Here is an 11,052-nt window from a genome sequence, read left to right as displayed (position 1 = left end):
ACCTCTTTGACCTGTCTGTCTCCTCTCCACCTATCTTCTCCTCTATCTATCTTCTATCCGCCTCTCCCTCTCTCCCTATTTATTTCAGAACGCCCTTCCCCTCCCCCATTTCTGAAGAAGGGTCTAGGCCCGAATCGTCAGCTTTCCTGCTCCTCTGATGCTGCTTGGCCTGCTGTTTTCATCTGGCTCTACACCTTGTTAAGTACAGGGCCAACCTACTCAACCTCTCCTCATAAGACAGTCCCTCCATACTGGGGATCAGCCTAGTAAACCTTCTCTAACTGCTATCGAATGCAGTTCCTTAGATAAAGAGACCAAAACTAATCACAGTATTCCAGCAGTGGTCTGACTAATGTTTTGTATAGTTTTAGCAGAACCTCCCTTATTTTTAGATCCCATTCCCTGCGGTGTTCTACCAAGTAACTCCGGGATGGGTGGTGTCTCATGTGAGCTGTTGGATCAGTGTCTCCCCATGTCCTCTACTGACAGGAACCCTGAATGGCAGGAACAAAATAATTCCAATTCCTCCTGTAACAAGGAAAAAATAAGTTCTCAATATGTAGCAAGTCTTGGGTGGCCCTCTGTTAAGGATCTGCAGCTCACATCATTGAAGGTCTAATAGCAATTCTCTGTTAACCTCACAGCAGATGAAAACTTCACACAGAAAGGCTGGCTGGATTCCTGACAGGAGACTGCAGCATTCACTGCAAGCAGGGAATGTTACAGAACCTGGGCAGATCTCCAAAGGGAAGCTCATGGCATCAGTCTATCTCATGAGGTGGCCAGTGTGAATTGAAGACTTGCTGTTTGACCTTGGACTGAACATCTGTATTGTGAACAGCACTGGAATTTATCATACACACTGACCTGTCAAGTAATTAGAAAATTGATATGATACAGGCCAGCAGGAGTTCACTCTGAATTAGGCAGCGTGCTTCTGTTGCATTTGCCTGAATCTGCAGAGGCAGAGATTCCTGTGATTGACTTTAGCTTGGAGGTTCCTCTGGTCAGAGCGCTCAGGAATACTGGGTCATGTTGACATACACTTGCTTGTGGGGCTAGCCGCTGGGCCAGCATTTATTACCCATCCTTAGCTGCCCTTGATCTTGTCATTGTGAGCTGCCTTCTTGAATGGCTGCATTGCATGTGCTGTGGGTTGACCCACAATGTCCTTAAGGAGGCAGTTCCAGGATTTTGACCCAGCGACACTGAAGGATCGGTGATATATTCCCAAATCAGGAAGGTGAGTGGCTTGGAGGGAAATTTCAGGTGAAGGTGTTCCTGTATATCTGCTGCCCTTGACCTTCTAGATAGAAGTGGTTGTGAGTTTGGAAGGAGCTGTGAGGATATTTGGTGAATTTCTGCAGTACATCTTGTACATGCTACACACTGCAGTTCTTGAATGTTGGTGGTGGAGGGAGTGGATGTGATGCCGATCAAGCTTTTAGTTGTTAGAGCTGCACCCATCCAGGAAAGTTCCATCTCACTCCTGACTCGTGCCTTCTGGATCGCAGACAGGCTTTGGGAAGTCAGGGAAGGAGTTACTTGCCACAGTATCCCTAGCCTCTGACCTGTTCTTTAACCTCTGTGTTTTTATGGTGAGTCACCTTCCAAGCATGGTGTGCCACATAATGTGCTGTCGGTGGCAGCAAGAGGGTCCTTTGACCTTTTTGGCTCCCACAACAACCATCAAAAAGACATCAGCAGCCAGATTCTATGGCCTGAAACATTCACTGACATTCTGCTGTGTACTTAAATGGAGCAGCGTTGAACCTGATCGAATGTTGAGCTGCCATCAATTTCCCATCATCAGTCACAACATTCCACCAGCACAACTCTCAGGGAACCTTATTGTCCATCTCTAGTTGGCCTTCTGGTCAATGGTAACCCCGAGGATAGTGATCGGGCATGCAGTGATAGTAACATCATTGATTGCCAAGAGGCAGTGGTTAGATTGTCTGTTTTTGGAAATTCCATTGCCTAGCACTGATGCGGTGCACAAATATTATCTGTCACTTTTGAGCCTAAACTAGTTCCAGGTCTTGTTGCATTTGGACACGGACTGCCTCAGCATCTGAGGAATCGCCAATGGTGCTGAACATTGTGTAATCATCCATTAACCATTCCCAGTTGTGACCTTATAATTGGGGGGAGCCGGGGAATGTTCACCAATGACTGTACAATGTTGAGCACTATTCGCAACTCCGCAGGCACTGAAGCAGTCCATGTCTGGGTTGGAATAGCCCAAGCACTCACACCATTCACTACTTCTTCCTGATGGCACTTATATTGAAGCAACCAGCTGACAGGCAACACAGTGGCCGGAAGCCATGTTGCTAATTCACACTTAACTGCAGTGACAAGGAATGGCCACAGATTCTGGGAGTTAGGGGAGGCTGGGGGAGGTTGGCTGTAGTCTCCAACGAGGAGTGATCATCCGGACGAAGAGATAGTGGAAAGTCAGGGAAAATAAAGATTGGTACTTTGCTTGGCCTTGCAGTTTAATTCTTCCATCCTTTTTCTTGTAGAAAATCTTTCTTTTTGCCAGTCTCGTTCACATCTGAAGGAGCTTCTACATCAAGTAGGACACTCTACCGAGAAAACCGATTGAAAGCCGATTCCGATAATTCAACTCGAGTTCGTGGTCTGCTTTTGATTTTAATTTATTGTCTGTCAGGAGTAAGGTCAACTGCTTTTCACTGTGCTCATTATGTTGATGGATGGCGGAGCTGAAGGGTAAGTGTCCTCTCATCCCGTGTTAAGTAACAGCGTGAAGCACCATTAGATCAGGTAACGTGTGGGTCACTGGCAATGTTAGACTTCTGCTAATCGGCCTGGCGAATGAAATGATCCAGAACTCATGAGACACTCTTCTTGGCATTCTTTAATTAGCAATACATAATATTGCCACGGCCCATTTAATCCCTGAAACTAGATAAGAGCAGGTATCTGATTTACCAATTTACAAAGGGAATTGGGAAACACTGTTGGTACACTACTATCTTTTTTGAAATTGCGCCTGTGGATTTTCACTCTCTTGCACGTCAGCGCTGATTTCTATACATTCACCAGTCAGTGGTACCTCAGCTAATCCTACATCATCCTCCGAGTACAAAGGCTGTGAGTACTGCATTCATAGTTTAAAAGTTGATCTCTTTAAACTTCCTTCTGATTTTGGCCTGAAATATTTTACTAGTAGTGGCAGCCCCTCAGGTGAAAGAGTGGATTTAGCTACGGGGCGGCCCATGTGCATCAAAACTGACTCTTCACAATAACAATCCCTCCAAGAGAGTGCCGACGCAGCCCTGACCTCCAAAGCCCAGGCTAGATGCAGGGTGGAAGACCCATCTCCATTGTTGGTGCAGCTTTGCTTTGGTCCCTGCAGACACCAATAACTTGTTTAGGCAAATGGACCTCCCAGTAAAACAACTTAAAGGAATTGCAAGCTTCAAGTTTTTAAGACATTGAACATAACAAAAATACTAAAAAAAACATACTAAATGCAGATCCATGGGCAACTTATACATTACAAAAAAGTCAGCCCTTCTTAACGCTTTAATGAGATAACATGTCTCAGGAATCATCACAACATGCCCTCTGCAGAATTACTGTACCCCCAGCTTCCAAAGGGCTCATGCTTCTCTCTTTCTTCAAAGAATAGAAACATAGGAAATAGGAGCAGGAGTAGGCCATTCGGCCCCTTCAAGCCTGCTCTGCCACTCATAATGACCATGGCTGATCATCCAACTCAGTGCCCTGTTCCCATTTACTCCCCATATCCTTTGATCCCTTTAGCCCTAAGAACTATATCTAACTCCTTCTTGAAAACACTCAATGTTTTGACCTCAACCACTTTATGGGGCAAAGAATCCCACTGGCTTACCATCCTCGGTGAAGAAATTTCTCCTATCTCAGTCCTAAATGGCCTACCCCATATCCCTAATCTTGTTCTGGTCATCGGAAAAATCTTTCCTGCATTTATTCTGCGTGGACCTGTTAGAATTGTATCGGTTTTTTTTTAATATGAGATTCCCCCCCATTCTTCTAAACTCCAGTGAATGTAGTCCTAACTGGTCCAGCCTCTCATGATACATCAATCCTGCCATCCCAGGAATCAGGCTGGTAAATCTTTGTTGCACGCCTTCCATAGTCAGGATATCCTTCCTCAGAGAAGGAGGCCAAAATTATACACAATACTATAGACGTAGTCTCACCAAGGTGCTGTGCAATTGCAGCAAGACATCTTTGCTTCTGTACCTGAATTCGCTTGCTATGAAGGCCAACATATCATTTGCCTGCTGCACCTGCATGCTTATGTTTGGTGATTGGTTCATAATGACTCCCAAGTCTCATCTACTGCCTGCTTAACTCAATCTAACGCCATTCAGATAATAATCTTTACCCTCCTGTTTGCGCTGCCATGGTAGGTAACCTTACATTTATCCACATTGTACAGCGTCTGCCATGCATTTGCCCACTCACTCAGTCTGTCCAACTCACACTGAAGCATCTCTGCGCGGCTTACCCTCCAGCTTTGTATTGCCTGCAAACTTGGGAGATATTATGTTGAGTTCCCGCATCCAAATTATACATTCTGTCAACAGCCGAGGCCCAGCACTGACTGTCGCGGCGCTCCAATTGTCAGAGCCTGCCATTCGGAAAATGACTCGTTTATTCCGACTCACTGTCTCCTGCCTGTCAACCGGTTCTCTAGCCATTTCAATGAAGGTTCTTCCTCCAGTTTACGGAGAATTTCCAAGCTGACTCCCTGCAGTGGAGGCTGCTTCCATGACACTTCACCCCTTGCCCACTTCGGCCAGCTGAGTCTGCCCAGGTCCTTTAACCAGCCATTGGATAAATCCCTTATATCCTGCTTCAATGCTTCACTGAAAATTACAACTCAATTCTCTGTGCTGACACTCTCAAGCATTTCCTTTCCTCGCTTTCTCTGCTCTGTCCAAAAAGACCAGAAGGTTCTTCACTATCAGTGTAGCCACCTGGCTCATTGTTTACAGGTACGAATACACCACATTCGCTTCCCAGTAGGAAAGCTAGGCCCTCTCTTTAAGCTCTAACAATCAGAGCTTGTTTTCAGGCAGGATTCAGTTGACATGACCGCCGCTCATTTCTCCATTTTACATTAAAAAGAGAGTTTTGGAGCAGAACAATCTTTTAAGCTTCACTATATTGTTAATGGTAGGATCCTGGGGAGTGTTGCTGAACAAACAGACCTCGGGGCGCAGGTACATTGTTCCTTGAAAGTGGAGTCACAGGTAGGCAGGGTGGTGAAGGAGGTATTTGATGTGCTTACCTTTCCAAACAGGCCACCAACATCATCAGGCACACATCACACCCTGGTAATGTCCTCCTACAACCTCCTCCATCAGGCAGAAGATACGGAAGCCTGAACACATGCACCAGCAGATTCAGGGACAGTTTCTTCCTGGCCATTATTAGACTGATGAATGGACTCTCTAGCCTCAAATAATGCTGATCTTGCTAATGTTGATCTCTTACAGTGCATACACCCTATGCAATGTAACTTTTATGCCCATGTCTAAGTCTTTTCGATCTGTACATCCTTTGCTTACAATGATCTGCCTGTACTGCTCGTGAACAAAGCTTTTCACTGTATTTCGGTAAACATGACAATAAATCAATCAATCAATCAACATTGAGTATGAGAGTTGAGACATCACTTTGCGGCTGTACAGGACATTGGTGAGACCAATTTTGGAATACTGCGTTCAATTCTAGTCGCCCTGCTACAGGAAGGATGTTATGAAACTTGAAAGAGTGCAGAAAAATGTTCAGAAGGATGTTGCCTGGACTGGAGAGTTTGAGCTATAGGGAGAGGCTGAATAGACTGTGTCTATTTTCCCTGGAGTGTTGAAGACTGAGGGATGACCTTATAGGGCATGGATAAGGTAAGTAGCCAGTGTCTTTTTCCTCGGGTGGGGGAGTCCAAAACTGGAGAGCATAAGTTTAAGGTGAGAAGGGAAAATGACTTGAGGGGCAAATGTTTCACACAGATGATGGTGACTGTAAGGAATGAGCTGTCAGAGGAAGAGGTGGAGGCTGGTACAATGACAGCATTTAAAAGGCATCTGGACGGATATGTGAATAGAAAGGGTTTGGAGGGTTATGGGCCAAATGCTGGCAAATGGGACTAGGTTAGAGTGGGACATCTGATCAGTGTGGACAAGTTGGACCTAAGGGTCTGTTTCTGTGCTGTATGATTCTATGACTATGTCTATCTGTGAGCAGGTGCAGTATGTCCCAGGTCACACTGTATAGTAGGTACACTGCCTTCTTAATGTGCTCACTAATTCCTGAGGCATGACTTTGCTCAAATGCCTTTAAATAAATCTAAGTAAGAGCAGGATGGTATATTTGTGTCTGTGTGGACCTTCCAGCCCTGAATGTAGATGTGAAACGGAATTCAAATAGTGTGGGCTTCCACAACCACATGGCCCACCCTGGAAAGGCCACCTCCTTTCATTGATCCCCTTCCTCGGGACACAGTGGGATGAATGAGGAGCCTTTGAGCTGCTGAGCTCTCATCAGGCTGAGGGCCTGATAAGCCCCTCGCTCCCTTCATGGGCGTCTCAGGACAGCATTCAAGAAATGTTCGAGTTGGTTTCTTCGGAGGGAGGAAACTAGTTAGAGAGCGATTAAAGGAAATGGTACTGCTGCAGGAAACATGGGTCACTGAAGACTAAACGTCTTGCCAGCTGTCCCTTTAGTCTCCATGGCTACTGGAAATTCCAGTGATCAGATACTTAGAAGAATTTCTCATCTGTGTCTGTATGGGAGTCCTGTGCTGGATAACTGCAGGGAAGAGCTCATGGGAAGCAATTACTGCTTAGGAATCTGTGTGTATAATGTTAAAGAATTCAACAGCAATTGTGGAAGGTACAAGGAAGGTTCACCACTAAAAAATGACCAGCGTTTCTCTTTTGGATGGTAAATAACCTCCAAAGCCCTTGTATTTTAGAATGTCCCCCTGGGCAATGCTCTTTAGCCTCTTGAGTCTGGTTGCTGAGTGTAGCAATGGATATGGATGAGAAGGAGGATGAAGAGATGGAGATGAAAAGAAACTGGGCTGTCTAACAGAGAGAAGAGCTGTGGATAGAGAGAGTAAAGTACGGCAAATACTGGGACAACAGCTTACATTTCGATAGCACCATCAGCACAATAAAATGAACTTCAGCTGGTTACCAGAAAATCTAGGCAGAAAATGTTCTGATAAAAAAGTTCATTAATGTGAAACACCGGGCAAAGATTTTCAAAATGGGGTAGGGAATTCAACACTTGGAATGAGTTCTAGGTCCTGATTTTGCACCCTAGCTGTCTCGTTCTTGTGACAGCCCTTTAAAATTTAAATACCCCACTTGGGCAGGGGGAAAGATTGGCATCCATGTAAGTGGCGGCAAGGTGCTTCCTGGAGTCAGGACTTGCCTTCCTGGCATCATGTTGGCAGAGTGCCAGTGCATTGGCAATGAGAGCAGGTCAGGAGCTGGAGCGCTGTGACCAATTAGACAGAGGACAGATATGGTGCTGGAAGCTGTGTGGATTGTCCAGTCAGAATTCAGTCTTCCCCACATCGAAATGAATTATCTCAGTAACCTCGCAATGAACTCCACATGCTGCAGATTGTACAGTGCTTAAAACAAAGATTAGAAACCATATTCTGCAGCAGAAAGCCTCCATAAGGAACTTCTTAAGGAGCTTAATTGGCAGTCTGCAGGTTCCCCACTCCAGTCTCTGCACTCACACACACACACACATTCACGCTGACATAGGCTTGTGCACATGCGCACACACACACACACACAGACGTATACACACGCACAGATACACACACACACACACATACACACACAGACACATGCACACACAGAGTCTCACAAACACACACACACACATACACACACAGAGTCTCTCACACACACACAGAGTCTCTCACAGACACACACACACAGACACACACACATAGTCTCTCACACACACGCACACATGCACACACACACACAGAGTCGTACACACACACACAGACACACACACACACATAGTCTCTCATACACACACATACACACACACAGAGCCACAAACACACACACACACACACACACACACACACAGAGACACAACCAGACACATACACACAGCTGCACACACAGGTATATAAACACACATACACACAGACAGACGTACACATCCACACACTCTCTCTCTCTCACTCACACACACACACACACACAGTCTCACACACACACATAGACACGAACACACACAGACACATACACATACAGACACACACACACACACACACGCAGTCACACATACACATACACAATGCACACACACACAGTCACACACACACAGACACAAGCACACACATATACACAGACACACACATACATACATACACACCCACACACACTCTCTCTCTCTCTCACACACACACTCACACACGCACATGATCACACATACACATACAAAATGCACACACACACAAAGGCACACACACATGCACACACAGACACACATAAACATACATTCACACACAGTCACACACACACGCACACACAGTCACACACACACAGATACACACAAAGACACACACACACACATACACACACACATAGTCTCTCTCACACACACACACAGCCACACACACACAGTCACACATGACCACACAGTCACACACACACATATACAGACACACACATATAAACACACAGACACAACCACACACAAACATACACATCCACACACACACTCTCTCTCTCACACACACACACACACAGTCTCACACACACACATAGACACAAACACACATACACACATACACATACACAATGCGCACACACACAGACTCAAACACACACATACACACACATAGACACGAACACACACAGACACACACACATACAGACACACACACACACAGACACACACATATACACACACACACATATGCAGTCCCACATACACATACACAATGCACACTCACACAGACACACATACACATACGTACGCACACACAGTCACACACACACAGACACAAACACACATATATACACAGACACACACATACATACATACACACCCACACACACTCTCTCTCTCTCTCTCACACACACACACGCACATGATCACACGTACACATACAAAATGCACACACACACAAAGGCGCACACACAGACACACATACGCATACATGCACACTCAGCCACACACACACGCACCACACAGTCACACACACACAGATACACACAAAGACACGCACGCACACACAGACACACACACACAGTCACACACACACACACACAACATGACACACACAAACTTGTAGTTTCTTGGAAGAATTGATGCATTAGTTTGAGGATTCTCAGTAAACTGCATGGTTTCTGCTGGTTGATGTTTCAGGGGGTCAGTCCTCAGGTGAACATGAAGTTGGAGCAGGGTGCAGGAAGAGTTCTCCCAGTTTTCAGCTATAACTATCTTAGCTTGGCTCTGAGATTGGCTTCAAAGAATTTCATGAATGTTATTTCAGATGCTATCTCTCACAGCACTTCTCATCAGAATATCTGTGTCGTCATTTTTAAAAAGCAGGTACAAACATAGCTGTTCCAAACCTCTGAGATATCACAAATACAAAGCTCCGCAGTCAAAACAGATACTGGCTTGTATACAGATGCTCTGTTTTGTAGCCCTTCACACCTTCTGGGGTTTTCAGACAGTCAAGGCCTTTGCGTTTGATATAACAAACTATCACAGTAAAATGAAAGGTCAATGAGACTCACTTCATACTTGTCACGTTCATTGAGTCCATGTTGAGACAAGAAGACAACTTGGCTGAGATATCACAGTCCTGCATGTTTGCAATTCTTCCCGAACAAAAGGGCTAGTGAGCTTCTCAAATGGATGGGACTATTCCTATTTTAATAAGGCATTTGTTTGAATTCAGGTTTTTCTGGAGCTGATAATGCCAAATTCAAATGATAGATTTCCAGCCATCCTAAAAACTGTTGTATCCATTTTGAAAAGGCGGTTTTACACTTTGTAATATCTACAAGCCTGTTCTGGTCGTGACAATTACCTGGTCCTGTTAGTCTGGTATTTGAATGGGGAGTGGGACTGCTTGCAGTTCCAGAAGTGACCACAACCCTGGCTGGTGCTGCAGCATGTACAGAGCTGCCGGCCCAGTAGGTTGTCTGGCCGCTGTCAGAGGTGGTTCCGAGTCTCAGCTCCAGGCCCATTCCCGGTCCTCAGCGTGTACAATTGCACCAGGACAGCTGGCACCAACAGGGCTGCGTTACCTGATGACATTCTCCGTGGCACAACGGGAAACCCACCAGTCAAATAAATCCTGCCCACAGAATGGAAGGTCAATCAGCCCAACATGTCCATGTGCAGCTTTCATAAGAACAACTAGGCAAGTCCCATTCCACATCCCTCTCTCCATCCTGCATCCTGCAAATCCATTCTCTTCCAACTGTCCTCCGAAAGATTCAATTAAGATCTAGAATGGGAATAGTTTCTCTCCAGCTACTCACTCTTTGGAGCCCTCAGGAATTTTTATACCTCTATCAAATCTTCACTCAACATTTCCCTCGCTAAAACTCCAGACTCACAGCAATGTGGTTGACTTAATGACATTCTAGGTGATAAATGCCAACCTAGTTAGCACTGCCCGCATTCAATGATTGAACGAAGAAAGAAGGCTCATCCTGCAGCCACTAGAGCACCCTCTCCAATGCTTTTACGTGCTGACTAGCAAAAACAGAACAAGTGGGAATCACTGCACAGTTATAAACCTTCCTTGGAGTGGAGTAAAACAGAGTGCATGCAGCACATTCAAAACCTCTTCTGTAGGCAGTGGGTGTTGGCAGCTTTCAGAAACAGCACTTCAGAAACTCTGTGGTAGCCCAGGACTGGACATTCTACCAACAGCATTCACCTTTCCAAAAACAAAGGACAGTTTTGACCTCACCTTACCCATCTTCTGCAACATTACATAGAACTTTACAGCAGTGAAACAGG

The sequence above is a fragment of the Rhincodon typus genome, chromosome 5 (assembly GCF_021869965.1).
Source record: "Rhincodon typus isolate 14 chromosome 5, sRhiTyp1.1, whole genome shotgun sequence".
Lineage (NCBI taxonomy): Eukaryota > Metazoa > Chordata > Chondrichthyes > Orectolobiformes > Rhincodontidae > Rhincodon > Rhincodon typus.
The sequence above is the reverse complement of the archived record's forward strand: the minus strand, read 5'-3'. Positions refer to the sequence as shown.